The 25,974-nt window shown below is 46.5% G+C and overlaps 1 pseudogene; it reads left to right on the top strand.

The window, feature by feature from the left end:
* The window catches only part of LOC125944328 (techylectin-5A-like), a 41,632-nt pseudogene extending 16,275 nt beyond the window's left edge, over positions 1–25,357 (top strand).
* The last annotated feature ends 617 nt before the right edge of the window (positions 25,358–25,974 follow it).

Genomic DNA, 25,974 nt, shown 5'->3' with positions numbered 1-25,974 from the left:
CTTCGTGCAGGCAATCGGTTAAGTTACGCGTGCCTCGGTATCGAAATGGCAACGACGGTTATTCATGTTTCGTATCCGGCCTGCCCTTTGTGTGCTAGTGCTATAATTTGATAGCGCTGACCACTTTCAAAAGACGACATGCAAATAGTCGAACAGTGCACTAGAACTTGGGGGTGATAGGAGGGACAGCCCCAGTGTGCAGTCCGCTGAGGGGGTTCCGCTCGCTTTGCGGCAGCGGTGCTGCGGTATCCGCTACAGCCTTTGTTTTGTCCGTGGCTCTTCGCCCATTACGGTAAACATATGCACACAGGCCAGATGAATGGACGAACGAAGAGAATAGGCTGAAGCATAGAAGTGCTGAGAGAACAGCGTGTGCTGGCGTATGCATTTACGCATTTGTGTACGTGGCGCGAGATGCCTAAAGCCGGCACCGTCATTTGAGAAGCGACGCACAGGTGTGGCTTAGAGTTGGTGTTATATTTATGCGATCGGTTAAAAACACTCTGATGAGCTGCTTATGAACAAAAGTGTCCGGGGGAACAGACATTACAAATTCAACACTCACTTTTCACCACCACCCCCCCCCCCAAAAAAAAAACTAATCAGGGAGTTTTACGTGCCAAAACCACGATCTGATTATGAGGCACGCCGTACTGGGGGACTCCGGAAACTTGGACCACCTGGGCTTCTTTAACGTGGACCTAAATCTAAGCGCATGGGTGATTTCGCATTTCGTCCCCATCGAAATGCGGCCGCCGTGGCCGGGATTCGATCCCGCGACCTCGTGATCAGCAGCCCAACACCACTATTCGCCCATTTTTATAGCAAATTATGTTGACTGTGAAATGTACCGTCTCCTAAGTGCTGACTCAGTCGCTCAATATTGCACAACGGATGTTCGACGCTTTGCTTCTTTGAAAGCCAGACAGTTTATCAGCTGTATAAATTTTGAAATATTCGCTTACTAACTATATTATCAAGCATCACACATATATATTATATATTATCAACACAGCACACTCAATGACCGTGGTCAGACTGTCAGAACGCTGGCGTCAGGAAGCCCGGCACCACCACCGGGCGAACTTACGTCGTGCGATGTATCGATTGAACGCAAGCTGGGCGACGAAAACACCACACGCACAAAGGTATGAGGCGCCTGCAGTCGCTTTCAAGGTACAAAGTGCGCGAGAGCGCGCGGCCGTGCTAGGTATGCAGCTGGCGCTGGTGTAAAAAGCCCCCCCCCCCCCCCCCTACCTCCCGCGCCGCCTCACCGCTTCCCTCTCCGCGCGCGCGAGATTTAGCCGTGATCGTCGGTTCGCCATTGGTGCTGTCGCAAAATGCGCAATTGCTGTCAGAAAACAACGCCACGCCTCCCCTCGCTCCCTGCCATCCCCCCACGGCCTTTCGCGTGGCGGAAGACGGCGAGTTTCTTGTCAGCTCCCCTATCTGTGCGCGCCAGATTGATCCGCGATCGTCGGCCCCCGTTGCGCGCTTTCACTCGCACATACAGCATACGGTGCGCGGGGACGTTGTTATCGCCCTTGTAAATTATACGGAGCATCACGGCGACGGCAGAAATGCGCATGTAGTGTCCATATAACTGCTTCCGCAATAAAAACACTGTGCAAGATACAATTATAAAGCCTACGGTGTTCGCTGTCTGATGTCAGAGAGAGAGAGAGCCAATAAGCTTCATGCTAAAGGGCACGCGAGCGTAGGCATCTCCTCCGCTCTGCAGTGGGTGGTCCACTACGTCCTGGAGACTAGCGGCCTTAGCTGCTGTTCCTGCTCGGTTGACCATGTTGAGCTGGTCCGCCGAGTCGGAGCTGTACAGCGCTGCCTCCCATTGCCGTGTGGTGGGGGTGTGTTATGGGTGTGTGCTATGGTTTGTTTGCGCAAGGCCATACCATGTGGCAAAGCGTTGCGCATTGATCGCAGTGTGGACATTCATAGGAATACATTGCAGGGTGTATGACGTGGTAAAAACTCAAATGTGGATATGTGTTTGTTAGGAGTTTTCGCCATATTACGGCTTCCTCTCGTGTCAGAGCATTGTGAGGCGGTGGTAGTGTTCTTCGTGAAAGGCGATACCGTTGCAGGATGTGGATGTAGATTAATGGTATGGGCTCTGGATGGAACTGCTCGGCGCAGCCATCTCGCGGCTCCCGGTGTGCATGCGCTCGGGCTTAGGCGTGTGCCTGCTGATTGCCGCGTAAGGACTCATGCCCCGGAGTCCATACGATTTGTATTTATCTTGGGAGCTGGTGCGTTCCACTCAGTGTGATGTGCGGCCCTGAAAATTTTGGCCCTGGATTAATTTCTGCATGCCGTCTGAGAGTCCGTCAGAATTATGACGCAATGCCAGTGCGGTCTAGTCGTGATGACTAACGCTATCGCTAGTTCCTATGCCTCTGCAGCGCTCACTCTGCAAACGGACGGCGCATTTATTTCGGTCCAGTGATTGTCGAATATGCTGGTGACGAATGCGGGGCTTCTTGCGGTGCTGGCCGCGTCTACGTACAAGACATTGGGGTGCTTTCCGTACGTTCTCGCGAGCGCCGGCTCTCGGGCTTGTCGCCATCCCATGTGGAAGTTCGGGTGCATTTTTTAACAGCTTGGCTAACGTTGGCTGCGTAAGCCTTTATACACGTAGGCATATATTTTGCGGGGTGCTTGACATTTGCTACCATACATTTTTTTTGCAGTAGAAAGGCTATGATCATGGTGAACCTGGCGTTCTTATATATGAGTTCTATGGTGAAGTGAACATGCCTTGCAGTCAATATCCTGCGTCATATATTAAATTTATCAAAAAATTGCTAAATAAGTTTTTAATGAACCTTGGCTGCCACTCTTCCATCAGGAGTTGCATTTTAACACCCAAATTATTTCAAAATTTTCTGCCATGCACCTCATTTGAGAAATTCTTCATCTAATTTCAATGCTCAATCCAAGCACCATCGAAATTGAGTATAGAGGGAGCGCAGAAAAGAGGCTGCCGCAATAACATCAGATGGAAATTACCTGTGACGAAAAGCTCGATGACTTTCGCACGTGAACTTCAAGGCCCGTCACCGCAGGTAGTTTTAAGGCACATTTTTTTTGACAAGAATGCAATATCAGTTTTTGACGTGGCATGCCACGATTCAAACATCGTCACACATTTTCTCAAGGAGCGCATCTGCCTGACATAGCAGTTGGCGCCTCGGGTGGCATTATACATGAATGAGGCTCTGAAATGGCGTATTGAAAATCTCGAATTGGGCGCAATTTTCTAGATAAAAAATTATTGGACCATCATGCTGTGGCCGTAAAATATGGGCGCAGCATGAAATCACTGAGAAGAACACTTGGCATAGGAAAATCCAAGGCGTATGCACTGAAAGATAAGCAGGGTAATAGCATAAGCAATTTCGATGATATAGTAAACGCAACGGAAGAATTCTATACTGACCTGTACAGTTCCCAGAGCAGCCAAGCTACTTTCATTCGAAGTAGTGGTGAACAGGATACAGAGGCTCCTTCTGTAACTAGCGATGAAGTTAGAAGGGACTTGTAATACAAGACCCGAGGAAAAGCGACAGGAGAAGGAATAAAAGTCGATTTAATCAAAGATGTAGGAGACATCGCTCTGAAAAGCTCTTGAAAAGAAGGGAGGCGTTGAAGAATTGAAGAATTATAGACCCGTTCGGTTGGTTTCAGCATTTTATAAAATGTTCACCAAGATAATTTTCAATACAATCAGGGCAACACTTGACCTAAGTGAACCAAGAGAACCGACTGTTTTAAGAAAGGCATATACCATGATCGATCACATCCAGGTCATCATCCACATAATAGAGAAATCTGCGGAGTACAATCAACCTTTCTATATGACTTTCATAGATTATGAAAAATCATTCCATTCAGTAGAGATACCAGCAGTCATAGAGGCACTGCGTAATCAAGGAGTAAAGGTGGCATACGTGAATATCTTGGGAAAAATCTACAAAGAGTCCACAGCTACATCGGTTCTCCAAAAAAAAAAGACTAGACACTTACCTATCAAGAAAGGGGTCAGGCAAGGATACACACTGTCTCCTATGCTATTCACTGCATGCTAAGAAGAGTATTCAAGCTATTTGACTGGGAAGGCTTAGGAGTGAGGATCAACGGCGAATATCTGAGCAACCTTTGCTTTACAGATGACATTGTTCTATTCAGCAACAATGGAGACGAAATACAACAAATGATGGAGGACCTCAACCGATGAAGTATAAGAGTGTGGTTGAAGATTAATGTGCAGAAGACAAAGACCATCGAATTCATCATCATCGTCATTTAATAACCCGTAAAGGCCCATTTCGGAAGATTACTTAAGGGGGCGGGGGCAAAAAGTTATATACAGAGCTGTCATGATATCAAAAAAACTTTTAGAGCCTCTAAAAGTCATCTGTATATATATATATACATAGTGCAAGAAAGCAATCGTATAGTAAGAAATGGCGCAGGTGTCAGCACGGTGATTAGGTTTGATAATGGGTTGTCAGTAACTGCTTTAATTTTGAGCCATCACGCTCAGTAACTATTCATTGTGGCAGTTAGTTCCAGTGGTCTATTGCGATTGACAGGAACGATTTATGAAAGGTGGGGGTAGTTTCACGAAGACGCTGTACAGTTCAGCTGTATAAAAGTCGACGAGAAGTGCGGTGAGGAGGGATAAGAAGTGTATTACGCAGCTGGGGAAAATAGTAGTACAGTTTGTGACAAAGACACCGTTGTGTAAATGTGCGGCGCGTTGACAAGGACTGGAGGTTAAATGGAGACTTAATGCTACTGATACTTGTCTGCCAATCGTAATGTGAAGCTATAAATCGCGCATCCCGATTCTGTACCGATTATAATGCGTTAACTACGCAAGACTCAAGAGGGCTTCAAATTGTTGACGCATATTCCAGCTCAGTGCGAATAAATGTTTCATAGGCAAGATTGCGAATGGAAGTGATTGACTTTGATGGGGACCTTTTGATTAAGCTGAGCGATCTTGAACAATCAGCCGCTATTTGTGAGATGTGGTCAGACCAGGTGAGTTTGTTCGATATTCTGATGCCTAGGTAGCGATATGTATCGGTGGCTGAGAGCACCTATGAATTGAGGGGATAGGGGTAAATGCTGTTGTTTCGCTGCCTAGAGTTACACATTAAATCACATTTTGGAGTGCTAAGTACGATAAGCCAGCGTGAGCACCAGTTACTTATTTGGTTGAGGTCATTTTGCAGCGACAAATTATCAGTTTTCGATGTTATGCGCCGGTACACAACACAGTCATCTGCAAACAAATGCATTTAGGATGCTATGCCGTTAGTGAGGTCGCTAATAAAACTTGCAAACAAAAGGATACCAAGGACTGAACCTTGAGGAACGCCGGAGTTCACGGTCTTGCTAGCCCAGCTACGGTTGTCAATGACTGCTTACTGGGACCTATTAATAAGAAAACAATGGATCCATGATAATAATAAAAGGTAAAGACTGAGGAAAGAGCGTTTTGTCAATAGTCGAGAATGGGATACACGATCAAATGCTTTTGAAAAGTCGAGGTAGATAACGTCTGTGTGGAAGCCGGAATCCAGATTGAGGTGAATGTCTGTGGTGAATGTCTCGAAAAGCTGTGTTTCACGTGAAAGTCCTCGCCGGGAAACCATGCTGGTTAGAAAAAATAAACCAGTGCACGATTATCCAGATGGGAAGGTACGTGGGAGTATATAACATGCTCTAAGAGTTTACAAGCTATGCATGTCAGAGAAATGGGGCGATAATTCGATGAATCGGAGAGGCTGCCAGATTTGTGTATCGGAACGACACGGTTGATCTTTCAGTCTTTGGGACTCGAGCTGGAGGTAATGAATTGATCGAAAATAAATTGATATATGGCATTGGAAATTGAATTCGTTCCTTTTAGGAGTTTACCAGATATGTTATCGGGGCCAGGAGTACTTGAAATCTTCAGGTTATCGATCAGTTTAGATATACCTTTGCTGTAATTGTTATGGGTGGCATCAGCTTGAGGTTGAGCAGCGGTAAGGGAGGTATTACTTGCTTAGGTTTCTGAGGGAAAATCGAACAAAATTAAAATTAGTGGAATCGCTGCGTTGATGAACAGGGACTTGGGAGCCATCTGGGTTGAGTAGGGCGATGTCTTGTGAGGGAGTAGATTTGTTTCTTGTTATATATTCCAGAACTTTCGGGGGTTATCGCGAAGGATATTCAACAGATCCTGGTGGTAAAATTTACCCTTTGTTTGTTTTAAATGACAGGTGTACTCGCGCAAAGCCTTGAAGTAATTGTCCCACTTTTGTGAAGAGTTCTCTTGTTCGGCTTCGTGGAACACACGTTGCTTTTCGTTGAAAGTTTACGCAATATGTTCGAAAACCAAGGTTTATAGGAATTTCCGCGAATTCGCGCGAAAGGCAACTACAGGGTCATCCACTCTTAGGGGGAATGCGGTTCAGCGTGGCCGCGCTTTGTGGAGCGCCAGTCCGTCCAGCGCGGCCGCGCATCGAAGCGAAGGGGCGCAGGCGCACAGGGGCCTAGATGAGGGGGCTTCGCGTCGTCTGCTACAGCGCCAAAGCGCACCACTTTTGCTTTGTTGTGAAGTAGACTTTCCTAAACGCAGGCGTCCGAGCACCCTAGGCGGCGTCGCGGGAGAGCGCGCTACATAATTTGGAGCATTTTCTGGCTCGTTGTATCTACAGCTTGTGAGCAGCCTGCTAAGTCGACATGCATGAACGGAAACAATGTTCTCAGAACACAAACGACATAGCAATTTTGTGTGTTAAGGTAAAAGATGTATTTTTTTTTCTTTTTGGCGCGCTCTTTATTATGCTGGGGCCATTTTATTTAAGCCACAGCTGTTGGTGCAGTGCCTCCTGGAAAAACCCATTAGCAAGGGCTTCTCATGTGTCGTTCACTTTAATGAACCATCCTAGATGCTTTTCCTTGTGAGTGACCAGCCACTTAGTTGGGCAGTCGTTGGCAGTAGCGTATCAGCATTGTATGCTGATAAGAGAGGTTAGCATGACCCAAGCAAAAAAAAAAAAGAGCTCGGCAGGTAGATCGGGCCGACGCCCATGGCCAGTTAAACACTCAACGGCCCAGTCTCAGCCATCTGGGTCGAGCCGGGCTTGGCTTTTGTAAATGGCCAGCCTGTTTGTCGACCACCGGTCGGCGGTCGGCAAACGACACCGAACCAGGAGACTACTCCACGGCGGCAACAGCATGGCTTGTCCGCGGCCAGCATTCTTTTGCTGGTATTCATATTTCGGTTTTAACCACTCAGCCTAGCCCCCCCCCCCCCCCCTAAAAAAAGATAAATTAATGCATTACACTCGCCAGAATTACCCGGTGCTCACCTTTATGGCGTAACACAGGGGCGATGAGTAGCTCCGAGACGTATACCCCACAAAATTAATAAATGTTAGTGAGGATATGCATATGACCTTTTCCGAAGAAATGAAAGCTGGAAGCGCATATCGACTAATTTACCAGGCAAGACGTAATGTCAGCTACAAAGACACACATGTCGATTATAGATTTTAAACTCCAACCACCTATTGAAAATGGACAGAAAAGCATTCACGTGCTTCGCGCATTATCTCCAAGGATATTGAAAAAAAAACGCCCGCGCCACCTATTTTACATCAGACTATAATTGTTATGAAACGACTGATCGATGATTTATCTAAATGAGAATGCGACTTGACGCGTCAGATATGCGACAATGGACCGGCACTGCTTCCGCAATTTTACATACATGTGTGACAAGAAAAATGTGTTGTATATTTTATCGGAGGTAGCAAATGAAAGTGGGGCATAAAATTACTGCCAATTCGGTTACTCTACTGAACATAGCAGTTTCCTACATCACGTAAAGCTATTCACGCATACCTACGAGCGAGGTTAGCACGGCAATACAGGAGCCGTGGAGTAACCGATGTCACTCCTTCGTTACTGTCGAAGTACAATTTTTTTCCCTCCTTAATGGTAGAATCGATGACACCCATGATCAAATATACATGCATGATTGCCCAATCACTGTATACCTTTCTGTGAAATTTATGGTGGGTGTTCGTCATTTCTTAGTCATTTAACGAAATTCGGTATAGCATCAAGAGAAGCGCGAAACGGCACACTAGGCTCATCACGTCGTGACCCCAATCTTGAAAAGCCCTCCGATGGGTCTCCCCGGAGGCGCTGCACCAACAGCAGGGACAGTAAAATTGAATCGCCCCATCCTAATAAAGAGTGCGGCAAAAATAACTTTCACCTTCATACAAAAAAATGCTATGTCGTTTATGTGCTGAGGAGTTTGTTTCTTTTCATGCAAATTGGCTAAGCAGGCTGTTCACAAGGTGTACCCAAAACGAGCCGGAATATGCTCCAAATAATGAAGCACGCTTTCCCGCGACGCCACCTAGGTTGGTCGGTCGCCTGCGTTTAGGAAGGTGTATTTCATTACAAAGCAAGAGCGGCGCGTTTCGGCGCTGTAGCAGACGACGCGATGCATCTCCTCTAGGCCCCTGTGCGCCTGCGCCGCTTCGCTTGGATGCGCGGCCGCGCGTGACGGACGGACTGGCGTTCCGCAGAGCACGGCCACGCTGAGCCGTGTTCACTTTAAGAGTGGACGAGCCTGTACTTTTCCATCAGCGATATGATCTGTTGTTTGTACGATAGCTAGAACTGTTCGACGGTTCTTGATCTGAAGTGCTGAAGAGACGCCGCGAGTTCAGCGTTAATTCGATTGAAGTTAGCTCTGTTGTAGTCCCGTATACATTTGGTTAAAGGCGGAGAGTTCGGTACCATAATTAAAAGTGAGAATAACGGTATTTTATGGTCATTTATTCCATCCATTATTTGCATTCTTAGTTCTTCTCTTTCCTGTGCCTGCACGGTTCCTTCCTGGCTTTGAAAGTCGCCCGTGTAGTTCAAGTTTCGCTTCCTTTTTAATTGATGGACAATGTTTCCTGAACTCATGTTTGTTCATACGCCATCTCGCTCTCAGCAGTCTCCTCATCTTCCGTCTGTACTTTCGGGATGTCTGCCTTCTTGAGCGATTAGTGGAGCTGCTGGTTTGGTCCTTGAACTTGAAAAAGTCACTTTTGAAAACCTTTTTCTTCTTTTGGGGACATGCTTGGGATCTGCAGTTCTGTTCTGTTCTGTCACGGATTTCGGTGGACTAAAGACAGACAGGGACAAGTCGCTCGTTTAAGACAAACATTTATAATTGAAAAAACAAGCGACAAAGAAAACAGCACGAAACAAACAATATACAGCACGAGTAAATTCTAGAAATTCCCCAGAGTCCTCAGATATCAAAATTCATAAGTCCAAAGTATTTACATTAAGTCCCTCGACGTGGCCACGTCACCTCGTCGTCGCGGCTTCCGGCGACACGTCGTTGGGCCCGCCGATGCGTCGTAGACTCGAAGTCGCTGTGTCCGACGTTCGGTCCACGGTTGGCCTGGTTCGGGGGTCAAGACGGTGGGGTGACCGAGGCGCCTGGATCGCCCAATCAACTCCGCTAGCCTGCGGATCGTAGCCGCAGGGAATCCGGGAAGCGGTGCCGTCAGCCTGTAGCTGCGGCTTCCGGTGGGACGTCCACTCAGCTCGCGGGTCGTGGCCGCGGCAGCTGAAGAACAGCTTATATCGGGTTGCCGCCGTCTCCGTGATCCAACCGTCCTTTCCGGCCTCCAGCTCCTTCTGCCTGTGGCCCAGAGCGTAGCTGGGCTGCTCTCTTCGGCTACGTGTCTCTTCTCTCGTTTGCCACGTAGCTGCACGCGCACTTTTGCGCTTCTTCTTCTGCTTTCATATAATGTATTCTTTGTATTCGGAAGCTCTTATTTTATACCTTCATGATCTGTTGTTTGTACGATAGCTAGTACTGTTCGACGGTTCTTGATCTGGTTATCCTAGTGAAGTGCTGAAGAGACGCAGCGAGTTCAGCGTTAATTCGATTGAAGTTAGCTCTGTTGTAGCCCCGTATACATTTGGTTAAAGGCGGAGAGTTCGGTACCATAATTGAAAGTGAGAATAACGGTATTTTATGGTCATTTATTCCATCCATTATTTGCATTCGAGTAATCAACTGGGGATTAGAAGTTAGTGCTATAGGTCCAGAACGTTGTTTCCGCGAGTTGGAATGGTGACAACTTGAGTGAAGTTGAACAGTACAGTTATATCAAGAAATTGATTAGGCAAACGTGAGCTAGTAGCAAAAATGCTCCAGTAAGTATTAGCAAAGCTAAAACCTCCGCATAATACAAAATTTGCGCAGGGAGAACGGGAGTGGAAGTTGGATAGGATAGAATTAAGTTCGTTATTAAAGGAAACGTAGCAATTGGGTGCACGGCAGCAGCAAACTAGAATAATCGTGCATGATGCGAGGGATATTTTTAGGCAAACAATTTCATGGCTAGAAGTTATAGCAATGGGAGAGGAGACCAGGCCACTGTTTCGTGAATACTAGAATTGCGCCTCACCGCCGACCCACCCTGTCAAGCCTGAGAGCGCAGCAATGGCTATTGGCATAGAGCACTTGCACGGGCCGATTTTTTCAGCCCGGGCCCGGCCCGGGCCCGTTTTTACGTGGGCGGCCCGCCCGAGCCCGATCAAAACTTTTATGGCGAGACCCGGGCCCGGCCCGGGCCCGGAAATATTCTACGTTACCCGCCCGGCCCGGCCGGTCACCCCTTTACCTTAGGCCCAAGCCCGGCCCGAGCCCGACTCGAAACCGGCCCGAGACCGAAAAATAATGATTTTCAGAGTTGAGACGCCCGAGAATAACTTGCTGCACGTTACATGCACACCACCAGAAAGCGCGAGCCCGGCCCGGGCCCGCGTCAAAAAACCCGAGCCCGGCCCGGCCCGGGTCAAAAAGCACACGGCGTGCCCGAGCCCGGCCCGAGCCCGTGAAAAAAACTGTTCCACCCGGCCCGGCCCGGCCCACGGGCCGGGCCGGGCAAGGGCTTTCGGGTAAGCCCGAGCCCGTGCAGTGCTCTAGATATTGCTGCATACAAGCTCATCTTCCCTTTCACCCGGGCTTAGCCATGACTCCGTAATTATGGCGACGTCAGTATTATTATTAGTGACAACGGATTCCAGTGCTTCTTTTTTTTGGGGGGGGGGGGGGGGGGCATGTAGATGTGGGCGTTAGTTTATGGATAGATAGATTATGGAAATTAGTGGTATTAATCTGACGCTGACAGGGCGGGTGATGGTTTAGGAGCACGTTTTGGTAGCTGTTGCGACGTTTCCACTACTGTGTCAGTTGAAGCGTGGTAAACGAACTGCTTGCTGCCGATTATGAGCTTATCGAAACGAATTTTCAATTGTGATTTGGATTGCTGGGCATAGAAAGAAAGTTTCTGCATAGCAACGCGCACGCGCTCGGAGTAATCTTCCCGGATAGATAAAACTCGTGCCTTTCAACTTACCAGCAGCAGAAAGGATGGCGATTTTATTCTTAAGCTGCGCGAACTCACCAATTATAGGACGATTCTTTGTAGAGAGTAAATGGCCCAGCCGATGTGCGCGTTCAATATCAGGGGGAGTAATTGAAATATTAAGCTTTTGGGACATGAAATAAATTACGTGCGTATAGGACTGCGCCCGAGTTTAATTGTTGGAATCCGAAATACGAAAAAATAATAGATTGTTTCGACGTAGCCACTTTTCTGAATCGCAGCATTTATTTGAGAGAATCTTCACTTCTGAATAAAGGTTTGTAAGCTGGGTACTAGTAGGGGTAGTGGTAGCAGAAGGTTACTTGGTCGATTGCATCTTTTCGACAGTTCTTTCCAGGGTGTCGACCCGGATTGAAAGTCCATTAACCAGGATTTCTATGTTGGATTGGGTAGAGTGTATTAAGGCAAGTTCAGTTAGTACAGTGGTCTGAGTGCACTTCTAAGTGGGAAAGCGCTTGAGCTAGGGATTCAAGGGAATGTGATGTGGCATTGGTTTCAGGGCCGGGGTTTAACTCAACATCGCCCGCCAGTAAGAGCAGAGCAGAACCAGTGGGACAAGTTTTGTACAGAGAGCATAAGACGTACTGCAATTGTCGACGACAGTCAAAGACTGTAACTATTGTAAATATGAAGGAATACCAGCCATTTGTGACCTCGGAAATATTAAATAGCTAATGCGGCCAGCGAAGAGCAAGCACCTTTTACGGATGAATAGCTGTGGTAATTTCTCACGCTGACGTCCAGAAAGTAGCAATTTCACGAACTGAGTGACATAGGGTGCTACATAACCGATGCTGTCAGCGCGTACCGCGATGTCAAACGTGACGAAGCAAATGCTACGGCGGTACCCGCCGCGGTGGCTCAGTCAGCTAAGGCATTGCGCTGCTGAGCACGAGGTCGCGAGATCGAATCCCGGCCGCGGAGGCCGTATTTCGATGGAGGCGAAATGCAAAAACACCCTTGTGCTTGCGTTGTAGTGCACGTTAAAGAATCCCAGATGGTCAAAATTTATCCGGAGCCCTCCACTACGGCGTGCCCCATAATCAGAACTGGTTTTGGCACACTAAAACCCCAGAAAGAAGAAGAAGAAGAACAAATGCTACGGACAACTTCATGTTGCCACACAACCATAGATATACACATTATTGTCATAGAGGTATAGATGCCGCGATGAAATTGTTCTTCTTTCAGGTTCTTTCAAGCCAGGACACTGCACACACATCCTTCACAACGGCCAAAACGCAAGCGGGGTGTACACAGTGTTCCATAAGGCCGCCGGCACTTTCAGGACAGAACGTATACTGCGACATGGACACTGATGGTGGAGGTTGGACAGTAAGGAGCTTTTTGTAGTCTCTGCGAGTTGCTGTAATGTATTGTCCTGTTCCATCAGCACTACCGAGTGTACACTTCGATGCAGACTACGTTAACTCGTGGTGCCGGTTTTGTGTAGTCCTTTTTTTTTGCTTCTAGTGCGTATGAAGTTAGAGTACAAGTAGTGTTTTATTAGCTTAGAAGTGCATGTCTTCCTGAATGTAGGATAAAACCACGCATACGAAGTACTGTGATCTTACAGGCCTTATTTGCAATATCTGCTCTTGAAAAATTCAAATTGGTCGCAGTTAATCCTAGCAATTTATACATAAAAACCGTACGCAAATCGGCTACATTAAAATTAAATCTACGCCGTTTTATAGAATACACTTCTTTTATAGCTTTGCATAAAGTATTTCGAACTCAACAACTTTTCCATGTATATGCACTAAATCACTCGCCGAGCTGGACGAACTGGTGGTGCGTCATGTCATGCTGTGGCATTTGCCATGGAAGGCCCCATTGAGATAATAAAACTAAATTCATCCTACATGAAATGTGTCCATAGTGGTCATCTTAGTTTAATTAAATGCTCATAGAAATAAGTTGACTCATTTATTTATAATTGTGCGTTCGATTATAACGTAGCTTCCCGTTTTAAGAAGGCTTCCTTAAACAACACAAAGGAACAGACAGAATTGCGATGCACTATGTTGAGTGGATGTTGATGCCTTAGAAACACGCCCAATGAGATGACATAAGACAAAATAATGCCCCTTCAGATAGACTTGGTCTATGAATACGTACCAAAGAAGTCGCACGCTGCTAAGGTAACAATATTCGAAACTTACTTAAGTCGAATTAGATCTCACCGTGCTTCAGGTCTTCCAGAAAGTCTTATTTGCCTATGTTACATAGCAATATAATCACCTGTCAGTGAGAATGTCAGACGCTTTACTGAAGGCTTAAGTTCCGGTCGGACTTGAAGATGCAGCAAAATAATATCAGTGATTGCCACGAAGTGAAAATAAGCATAATGGAGCTCAGCCTTGCGTTACAGACAAGTGCGTTTCGTAATCAAGTGCATAGTTTAATGTCATTTCGCGTACACTAATGACCTACAGCGCATGATATAGTCACCATTTGGCGCAGGTAAATGTCAGTAATTTTATGTCTGTAACTTATTCTAGCTAACACGCTAGGCGGCGTTTCGCTAAAGGAGTACTAGGGACACCGAACTTGGGTCACTGAGAGTGCGGCAAGCCCTAGGGCAATTAGCTCTCGCAGGCACCGGCGTGCCACGCTTCTCGTCTCGGAGGCCATGCGTGGACTTGCTCAGCTGTGCCATTAGATGGCGCCGCGTGTCCTGAAAGAAGCGCGAGAGGAGCACAATTGACGCATGACTCGTTTCTCAGCGTAAGCACTCACTGGCGCGCCATGCATTTCGGAGGCGATGCACAGGCTTCGTGTCAGGCCGCGCTTGATGGCGTGGCGTGTTCTTAGGGAAGTACCATGGAGGGGTCCCGCTGCAGCACAAGCCTCATACGTATAGCTCATTTCTACGGTGGCAATGTGTTGTATCAATGTGGAATTCAACGCTATCGCATTAACATCGACAGTCCTCGTTAATTGGGTTCGGCCGCAATTTTTTCTGTACATCAACAATCATACCTCATGGTTGTTGCCTGGGCACGTCAAATGATTGACAGATTTATTGATTGACTGATTGATATACTGATTCATTGATTAATTATTGAGCAGAACAAGAACACTCTTACTGGTACTACTTTGTCGGTCAGCGTACAGAGGCTGATAATCCCGTTTGCTGGTACTTGCATTCGGCGCAAATGAACCATCGATGTATATCCAGAATAATAGGTTCCTCAAAGTAATGACTAACCCAGCAGCAGGAACGGTAGCAGCTGCCACGCCAAACCCGGTAGTGCTGGGAAAGAAATCTCCACTTTAAAAGCCGCTTTTAAATTATACTACCACTCTCTTCGGATAACTTAAAGCATGGCTGGTATTTTTTGTTCTAAAGAACAATTCTATTGTCACCATTATCTAAAGCAGATCTAACCTAGTGTTTATTCGCCGCAAGTGCTATTGCTCTATGTTGGGTTTCGTAGCATACTTTTACTTTTGAGATATGGTCTCTTCTGTAACAAAAATAATTCAATCTTCTACGCAGACATTGCCCGTCAATCGATGTGGTAAAGGGCAAGGCAGTACGACAGAGCCATCAAGGCTTGCATGATGTTTTTATCTTTATTTTAGGTTATCCAACGCCGCGGACAGTATGGAAATCCTGTGTTCAACTTCTACCGAAACTGGACCGAGTACGCCAACGGATTTGGAAATCCCGCTGAAGAATACTGGATCGGTACGACACGCAGTCTCAAAGTGCGCGAGAAGGAATACTTTGGTTCTTAGGTAGGCCTTTAAGGTTCACTGCTCTCCACATCAGCTTTGCGAGCTTTTCAGACAATTCAGAAAGCAAAAAATGAGGTTTTCAATAATGAAGAATAAGTGCACGCAAAACTTTTCACCGGTGGGCTATTTCAACAACCATTGCGTGTATAAAAACATTTTGGAAAGTACAATTCCATATTATTTTCTTTTCCGTCCACCCTAAACAGTCTGCCAGCCTACGTGTATTCAGGGGGATTTGTACACTAGGTGGCCGAGGGTGAATGCAACGTTTTCGTCTAATATTGCCTGAGGAGAACTTTCTAAACTTTCCCAACTTTAGGAAGATGGTCATTCCAGTTAAAACTTATTGGGCGTAACTCCCAAAGCACCACGTTACGCTATTACAGATATGTGTTTTTGGTGTAGAGTTGTGGAGGTGTAAATTTCAAGCTTCTAGTTGTTTCAAACTTAGTGATTATCATATTTTTCATAAAAAAGGCTTAGGTATTTTTTCAAAGTTATGCTTCCTAGAGTAACACTAATTCCACTTCCTTTCTCAAGTACCACAAAATTCATTCAAATCATTTCGTTTGTTGTCTCTTAAAAGCATCTATGTGTCTTGCGTGTAATTGAATTGTATAGGCAAGATGGATGTGATACCTGGCTAAGTTTTCTTTTAACGTGAACCGAATGCGTAATGCACAACCGTTTTGTTCTCGCTCTTCTGTTTTTATCATTTCACCACGATCGGAATGCGGCGTTTCGTAATCGAACTCAAGCAGTTAAATCGATCAAATTTATTAATTTCAAGATCAAATGAGAAATGGTGTAACGAGACAATGATGCATAATGTGCAGTTTCACTAAGCCCTGGCCAAATGCGGTCGTGGTCTCGAGCTCAATATTACAAAGTCATACGCACGAGCCACGGTGGCAAGGGTTCGTTAATTTAATTAGCAAGTAGTTCTGGAAAGGACTATCAGTGATTCCTCGACGTGATATATCGCAATTTGAAAAGCTACCTGAAGCTGGATGAGTCTAAATGAATATCAGAATAGAGAACATTTCGAGGATACGCAAGTATTTCTGCTCCGGTAGCAATGTTCTTATAATCGTTACAGGTTTCCAGTTAACTTCTGCGGCTTCGCGACGTGTAGCCTAATGTTTAGGCCTTTTTAGAGAATACATTTTCTCGCTTACAGGGCAACAACGCACTCCACGCTCTCACATCGGTGATGAGAAGATGGCCCTACGAATTGTACTGAGCAATAGTACTGAAGAAACTGTGTTCCTTGACTACAAGTATTTCGCAGTAGAGAGCGAAGAGCGACAATTTTACGCTTCGATTAGGAGATTACACGGGAAAAACAGGTGAGACGTCAAAGTATAAATATTCAGCGCCATCCTTTGTTTGCGATTATAGATTGTTATGTTCTTCATATCTCGTATTCACCCTTCGGTAAGACTGAAAACTCAAGGGCGTCCCACAAGGGCTCATCTACATTTTGTATTGACATCGCAAATACAGCACAAGGATGCATTAGATGAAAGTAGGTAGCGGCATACATCTCCCAAAAATTTCTCCCCACGACGAATGTATGCTCGCATACATAGCGCTTTCAATGCGAACATGACCCAGGAATGCGTCGCTTATATATTTCCCACTGCTTATGAATTTGACTGCGAGGTCTCACACTCCGGTTGCCGTACATGGGTGCCCTATTATCAGTTCTACTAAACCACCGGCGTGAGATCATTTACATCATAAAAATTGACGCGGAAACTTCACTGGGAGTTGTGTAAGTATGCGTAAGCGTGCTGCCACTTGCGCATATCCACGCACCCGGTGTCAATATGAATGTTATGACAATTGATCTGACCAGTATAAATGACAGCGTTGCGGCGACGCGATCTGCTGCGGAAGAATCGACGAGATGTCCAAGCACAGAAATTTCACGACGACCGAAGTGGCATTTGGACGAATCGAGTTGTAGCCCCGCCCGACGAAAAACAGATAGGACCGTCGATAGGCGTTCGAGGTGCGTCGCGAAAGTCGGAGAAAAAACGGATTACATCGTCCGAGTAACAGAGGCAGATGGACCACTTGAAACCGTGTAGGAGCGCGGTTCGTTCAAATGTGGCTGGAGCATTACATAACCCGAAAGGCATCACTGTGAACTGATAAAAGTCATCGGAAGTAAAAAAAAAACGTTTTCGCACGGTCCATGTGATCGATGGAAATTTGCCAGTACCCGGAGCGAAGCTCTTTGGACGAAAAATATTGTGCTCCATGAAGGCAATCCAGGGCATCGTCAATGCGTGGTAGCGGATAGACGTCCTTCTTGGTTAGCTTGTTTAGGTGCCGATAATCTACGCAAAATCGCCAACTGCGGTCCTTTTTGTTAACTAGTACAACAGGGGATGCCCATGGGCTGCAAGAAGGTTCAATGATGTTACGAGAAAGGATCTTATCAACCTCGTGTTGGATGATGTCTCGCTCAGTAGGAGAGACGTGGTAAGGTCGCCGATGGATTGGGCTCGCATCCCCGGTGGCTTGTTAGTTTATGTAAAAAATCACACGTTAAGCAATAACTATGGTATAATGAGAAGTTGCATGTTGGTAATTTCAGAGAGGATTCACGGATTATTAATACAAGGCTATTACAGTAATAACTTTTACATAACAAATTAGTAAATGCCTAGGCCAATAGTAGCTACCGATTCATTTCAATGTAGAAAAAAAATATAGTTGTTTAGCTATATTGGCTGTATCGAATGGCTTTTCTTTCGAATGTCTGAATTTGAAAAAAGCTTCGCCCACGGTGAACCTTAAGGTACATCATGCGCGAAGTTTGCATTGATAAGATAACGTACAACCAGAATTGTTCGTTTACGCAATCTTTGAGTCGAAATAAGCCAACAATATTGCGGCGTTAGGGCCCTCTTTGCTCTTTCTCTTGCTTCTCTTACACCTCACTGTGCACTGTTCATAATAAAATATTGTCGTGGCTAAAAAATATTCGAATAAATACATGTGTATATAGCTGTAAACCACTACTGACCGTGAGCGAAAAGAGCGTAATGGTAAACGAAGCGGTCACTGCACGCACGTATGTCACTTGACTGCGCGAGTAATTTACTTTTTTCGTTACTCTTATTCTTGCAAGCATGGTGCTATTGCCCGCGTACCCATGCGAATAACGTTTCCTTTTTTACGTTATTTCCTTGCGCGGACTCATTTAGCGCGTTTCTACGCACGCAAAGTTACCGTAATACCGTCCCCGAACTCTAGCACCGGAGCTAGGCCGCGCTGATTAGTTTGATATGTTAGTTTTTGCATTATATTGCTGCCCAAGCACAAAGAAATTCTCAAAGATGGGTAAGCTCCATGCAGCACCACACTGTTGAAGTTAAATAGAGTTTAAGTGCTTTGCGTGGAAAATGAACGCAAAAAACTACAGCGCGTAGCAGACGACCCTCGCTTCCCGCGCGCTTCGTGAGCGCGACAAGCCCACGGGTCCGGAGCAGCAGCGGCGCGGCGCGGCAGTTCACAGAAAAAGGCCCTCGCCGGAGCCGGCGCTTTGGACACTCTCCCATCATCTAGGTCACTCTAGTCTGAAAATGGGGCGGAGGAATTGGCAAAGATAATAACTGTCCCCCTTCCCCTCACGGCTGGCGAGAAAAAAAAGATCGAATAACCCTTAACCGCTATCGTAACACGCGACCGCGCAGCCTGTAAAGATGGCGGCAGCTGCCATGCCGAGATAATGGTGCGAGCGGAGAAGCCGGAGAGCAGTGCACGTGCGTAATCGTGACAAGACGACCGGGCATGGTCCTTGCCTAGGGCTACGCAAATAAAGTGACTGCTGATTTCCAAGTATTGTAAGTTTTATTGAAATCAAGAGCAACAACTGCACCATTAACAGCAGAAACCTTTTTAGCTATGCTAACGAATATTTCATACTGCCGCTTTACGTTTGGTGTTGTCATGCACAAATCTCATGACAACGCTTCATCCATCAAGATGTCAATTCTCTAAAAATGTTTAAAATGCCTCCCTTCCAGAGAAACGCAAAGAATAAACCGCTCTCGCGTCGACTCAATAACTCTGCGCAGTAAGACAATTGGAATTTGGAGTGGATATCTCGGAGCACGAACACGCTAGAATAATTCTTCCGAATGATACTGTGTAGAAACACGACTGCCTCTAAGTTTTCAACACACATACTCACTTACTGCAGTCGGTACAAAATAATTGTTCAATTTTAGTTAATTGGGCTGCTCACAGGGATAATTATCATCTCACTTTGTGGCCCCCTGGCCACATTCCTTATTTGCACAGGTGGTCTTCGCGTGCCTCCCAGTGCTTAATTTTAAGAAAAGCATAAAGCTTAGTTTTGAACACCCTGTATTATCAGGCACAGCCGCCAAGCACATGGCTGTATTGGGTAACATCATTTTCCTATAAGCTCGGAGAAACCGATACCTGGCTTCGCTGCAGATATTCTTCCTCTTTTTGGGGTTTTACGTGCCAAAACCAGCTCTGATTATGAGGCACGCCATAGTGGAAGGCTCCAGATTAATTTTGACTACCTGAGGTTTTTTAAAGTTCACGGCGGCCGCATTTATAGCTGAGCACGAGATCGTGGCCTCATCGATCCCGCGATCTCGTGCTCAGCAGCGAAACGCCTGAGCTGACTGAGCCACCACGGTGGGGTACAGGTGCTGGTCTAGCCGTATAAAATGCGGGTTTATCGTGAGCAGAAACGGTGAATTTCGGTAAATAAGAAAGACTACTATCATCATCATCACCATCATCATCATTGACAGAAGCTGACCCCCCCGCCCCCCTCAGAAAAATCTTGGATCTGCCCCTGGATATGGCCACAAGTGTAGCATACGGGCCTGTCGTCTAGAGTGCGCCATTCAGCCGGATTGAGACACCGCGGAGGGGCATTCATGTTTCGAGGGCGCATGGCAGAGGTGGCGAAGCGTAGACAGGCCGAATAATGGAGCAGACGTTGGTCAGGCCAACGTTGGCCAATTCCTGGCGTACGACGGTCTGGATCCGGGAAACGGTAGCCTGGAAATTGTCGGAGCCAAGGGTTGGGGTTGGGATAGAAGATGCGGCTTCGATTTCACGCCGGATGATGTGGACGATGTCATTAGAGCGATTGGGCGTGGGGAGACTGCGGTGGTCTTTGCAGGAGGACGTAGCAGCCGTGTTGGGGAGGCGGGGAAATGGGTGGGCAGTGCGGCAGCTCTTGGGTTCTTCAAACCGCCGGCATTCGGCAATTATGGCTTGTACAGTAGAAGAATTCTTAAACACAAGGAGGTGAAAGGCATCATCTGCTATGCCCTTAATGATATGTGCGAATTTATCAGCTTCGGACATTCTCGGATCCACTTTTTGGCACAGAGCGAGCACGTCCTGAATGTATGTGAGGTGGGACTCAGTGCACGTATGGACACGCGAAGCGAAGTCTTTTTGAGCGGTGCGCTGACTTCCAACAGGCTTTCCAAACGAATCCGTGAACTTCTGTTTACAAATGTCCCAGGCGGTAAGTTCCTCCTCGTGGGTCTGAAACCAGACGCGTGCCGTTCCCGCAAGGTAGAATATCAAATTAACCAGCATGGCGGTCTGGTTCCAGTAGTTGCTCGTGCTCACCCGCTCATAAAGTTGAAGCCAATCTTCAACATCCGTGTTGTCAGTGCCGGAAAAGGTGCCGGGGTCGCGCGGTTGTGCCAGAATGACGGTTGGCGTGGGGGCCGACGAGCCCGAAGCATCCTCGCCTTGAGCTGGCATGGTAGATGCAGCCAAGGAGCGCCCGCTGCGTAATTCCGTCTTGCGCTTGGGCCCGCAAACTCCACCAAACATGTTACGGGGAAAAGAAGTAAGAAATATATATTTACACTGTATTTACGAGAATGGAAGCGCCTGAGAAGATCATAGCTCGCGAAGTCCAGAGCGTCGTCTTCTTCATCGCTCTGTGACAATATGCACGCATAAGCTCGCCGCTATAGGAAGAATATGATGTAATGACAATCTAAAATTCATAAATAAGCGTGACGCTATTCTGAGAATTGCGCAGTAAGTGAGGGTGAATTACTAGACACAAGAATAGAGTCTGCAGAGCGAATGCACTCATATATAAACTTGGGGATCGTAGAGTGAAATCCAGATGTACCTGACAAGAGCTACTATACATAAGGCAGCAAGCTCTCAACTCATATCCGTATACGCCTTTCGACAGAAATTTATTCATTGATAGCATAGCTTTAAGTTCACACTTGGTCTGGAAGCCTGCGGAAGCGGCAAAAAGTCAAAGAATTTCATCCGCTGTCCCGCCTAACTGGGCGTCAAACCAGATGGTGAGCACGGTTGGTCTCGAAACAATTTTCTCGCCACGACCAATGTGGCAAGTCGTTCACCAGAAGCCGCATATGGATTTAAGCTTTCGGTAGTAAATCGAACAAGGCGCCCAATATGCCCGCGGGTATGCTAACCGACGCGATCAAAAATTAACTCCTGCCTTAAGATAAAACTCACAACCTCCACAAGTACACGTCCCAAACGAGCGAGATTGGGATGAAAATTTCCGAAGAGCTGGGGATGAGCAGAATGTTAGCTCCAAAGCAAACTATCGGCCTTGTGATTGCAAATGGTGTCTGTCATGTCCGTGTCGTGGTTGTCAAGGCCGCGAGCTGCGTGATCGCATGTGCTTATGCGCGCGTGCGTTCTGTGCGCTGTCTTCAATGAAGAAAATTCTACTCGCAAAGCGCGTGTCCTCGTATGTATAATTACGCACGAAATGTTGGTCTACTGAGAGTCATTTTGATTACATTTCAATGTAGTGGAATCGCAGTGGCAGGCGTGCATACATTTCTGTGCAGCCTGAGTGGTGATTTAACATTGCTTGCTGTGATAGGCCGTGTTGCATGAGGATACGTGCCACACACGAACGGCGCCCACGAATTGCGTTTCCTCCGCTGACGACTACAAGTTTGCACTAATGCCTTTCGTTTGCAGGATAGTTTGTGGGCTTACATTCGTGACGTTGCGCCTTCAAATGTTCCCGCCTGAAAAAAAAGCGAATTAAACGAATTGTCGATTCTACATAGCAAGCGACAAGACCTTCCCCATCCTTAATGATGCATCAATGCATTTGCACCTTGAATAACGTTAGTCTAAACATCCCCGGTTAAAAAAAGGCGCATTTGTCGCCCTAAAGGCGAAGCATCGATTGCGAAAGCAAATTACTAGACAGCTATACCAATAATGATAGTAGTTTTACCGGCCGTATAAATTTGTAAACATTCGCTTACTAACTGAATTAACACGCATGGTGTCAGCGCACATAACCACACATTAGCACATCGCACTCGATGACCTTAGACGATGTCAAAACACTGGCGTGAGGATTCGTGGCAGCAGCAGCACGCGAAGGGCCCTTCGTGCTGTCCATCGCTTCAACGCAAACTGAGAGGCGACAACACAGCACGCACAAAGGTATGAACCGTTGGTGCACCTAGATCTGCCCCCAACGCAGATCACTTTGAAGATACGCACGCGCGACCACGCGCCGCCGCGGACTACGCAGCTGCCACCGGTGTGCAACGCCGTCCCCCTCCCTTCCTGCCCTACACCGGTGCCTTCAGCGCGACGGAAGACGGCGCTCTTCGTCCCCACTTTTATCCCTTAGGCGGCGAATGGAGCCTTGATTGTCGGTCCCGTAGCACGCTTTCAATCGCACATACATCATACGGTGTTTGGAGACGGTGTTATCGCCCTTGGACTTTATGCGGAACAACACGGCGCCGCCGACAGCAACGGAAAAGTTGCGCTTGGTGTATCTATCGAATTGCTATCGCTATAACAGTGCAATAAATACGGCGCGAGCATGGATGCTGTGAAGGTTGGAGCTGCAAACGTGGTTTAAGAGGCAGCGTAAAAGATTATACGAAAGTATAGGTGCGCACGGTAGCGAATGTGCCAAAGAAGCCCATACGTCCTGCAATGCCGGCATGTGGAGGCAAGGCATCGCTATCTAGATGTCGCGGGGCCAAATTCTCGACGTGAAAAAAATCAACATTTGCCGTTCGAGGCTTCTTGCGCCAAGTTGTCTACTGCGCCAGCTCACATCACATCGCTATGATATCCCTTATACTGAGCACACAACAATACAAATGAAGCGTAGTAAGCGAGAACTTTCACCACGACATCGTGTCACAATCTAACGTGAATACTCACGTCTACATTTATAGACCGCATTCTATAACGGCACACCTACTCTGGTGAGCCTTGATAGTTTTCTATGAGTTCAGAGCAATGAGTTTATAGAGATTTTGAACGAGGTAGCATATCCATGCGTCACACCGTAGTTTTTCTCAGGTAGTGAAGACATCGCTAAAACATAATATTTGGTAAAACTGCAGTTACAAAATGAACATATTCATGAATTCTTGTAAGGTTAACACTATACATATATAGCCATTAGGTTTTATAGTAAGGCATTGCAGAGTTTTGATGAAATTGCAGTGCTAAATACGGTAATAGAATCTCGGAAAATCTCCGCACGTGACGCCACGAGCGAACACGAGAAAGCCAGCACAGTTTCATATTCGTCATTATTCGTGGATAGGAGCAAGCAGCCTGTGACTGAATTTTCGTATTCTAATGGAAATGTTTGTACGTTTTCAAATGTATCCATTGGAGACGTAATGGATGCATAATTTTAAACAACTAATGTTTTGCCCCGCGAGTTGTAGTCGCGTTTCAGTCGCACGACCATAATTGATTTCCCTGCTCATTGGCTTGAAACCGTATTTCAGCCTCGCCGTGGCGACAGTGTGAACTGACCGTGATTAAACGCGAAGGGCGTGAGCAGTGAGCTGCACGGGAACTTCGCCCGTTCTTGTCTCTTCGCTCACCTACATTTGGTCGGTGTGACGTTATACAAAAATGACGCAATCGACAGGCAGCCGATTATTATGACACGATAACTAGTAAAAATTGTTTCAAAAGAAGTGAAAGCACAAAACAGGACGGTGAGCGCACCAGTGTTATAAAGGCTTGCTTCAGTACCTCCATTATTTTAAAGTAATTTGGCAATGCGGAAAAATCAAATATACAATGAGTTAGCTTACTGCTGCGCATGTTAAACAGGTGGAACTTAACGAGCAGAATTATATAGCATACTATGGGAAGTTTGTCAATTAGTCATTCGACTAAAAGAACAAATTGACGTTCTTGGCTAGTGCTCCCAAAGAAACCCCGTGCGGAACACTTTATTCGCGCTAAAAGGTTTGTGTCGTCCACGCAACTTCGTAAAAGGCAATAAGAACGCCACCCGCTATCGCTCTATGATGTACACTTTTGGTGTGTGCTCCTCTGTCTCTCTTTCTATTCCTACCCCCATGTCGGGAAACCAACCCGGACTATCTATGGTTAATCTCCCTGCATTTGTATGCATCCTTTTTCTCTACATTTGTAACAGCACTGTCCATCGCGTGAACATTGCAAACGACAATTTTTATACGCATTCAGGCTGTTTATACTCAACTGTGCATTTCGGTTAATCATAACACTTTTCACAACTCTCTCTTCTAGGTTGGGACGCCATTCGGCTAGCTTCCGGCCATAAATTCTCAACCTTCGACCGTGACAACGATGCTTCCAGTACTAATTGCGCTTCCCGCTTCCGTGGCGGATGGTGGTACGGTAATTGTCTAGGTGGCAACCTAAACGGGCTCAATCTGAACGGGCCACATGATAGTATCGGCGACGGCATTGACTGGAATACGCAGGAAAGTCTGTACCATTACTCTTATCCAAACGTTCGAATGATGATCCGACCAACAGAGTAACACTAATTTATCAAAGCACTTTGGTCGGCTCGTCTTCAAGGATACCCACTGCTCTATTACCAGAGCCCATCACTCGTATTTCGACGCGGAAGAAGCTGACACTTGATATGACTGACCTACGGCTTGTATGTTCTTTTACCTTTCTGCAGCAGATATAGGAAAATGAGAAAGCACAGAAGACTAGTATGAAGTAACGGAGTCTTGTCTGCTTGTAGGTTTTGGCTTTGTGGTTATTCAATAAACGAAAACAATCATGCATTTTTGACCTTATGAATATTTGAGAATGGCCGGTGCGGGAGGAAATGTGTTTTTCCTGAAATAAAGATTATGTTAAAAGAAAGCAGGCGAGAATTTTGTATTTTAATTCCACTGCTTCACTGTGAAAAATGCCGTATCGAATATGTGACGATAGTATGATGAAAAGGGCGATTGAATTTGGACGGTATGATTACCCTGGAATGACAGAGAAAGGATGGTGTCGGTGGAACTACGAAGGCAGTATGACGACAATGGTATGACGCTTTTCAAGTGATTACGATAGTAAAACAACAGCGTGACAACGACGGCATGGTAACAATAGTATCCTGCCGACTGTGTAACGACGACGACATGACGAAAGTGGAATGACGAAGTTTGAACGACGACGATAAAACGACCAGGACCGCATCCGCCCCAAAAATATGGCGAAGAATGAAGGATGGCTTGTTATGACGACGACGCAATGATGACGATAGCCTGACAGTTGTATGAGGGCGATGGGATGACGACGAGTGTATTTCGGCGATGGCGTGCGAATGACTGCATGGAGAGTGTCGGATGAACAAGCTGGAGTGAAAGCGACAGAACTACAGTTGACTGCATGACAACGAATGCCGGACCAG

Source organism: Dermacentor silvarum, chromosome 3 (assembly GCF_013339745.2).
Source record: "Dermacentor silvarum isolate Dsil-2018 chromosome 3, BIME_Dsil_1.4, whole genome shotgun sequence".
Taxonomy (NCBI): Eukaryota; Metazoa; Arthropoda; class Arachnida; order Ixodida; family Ixodidae; genus Dermacentor; species Dermacentor silvarum.
This window is presented reverse-complemented; position numbering and strand designations above follow the sequence as displayed.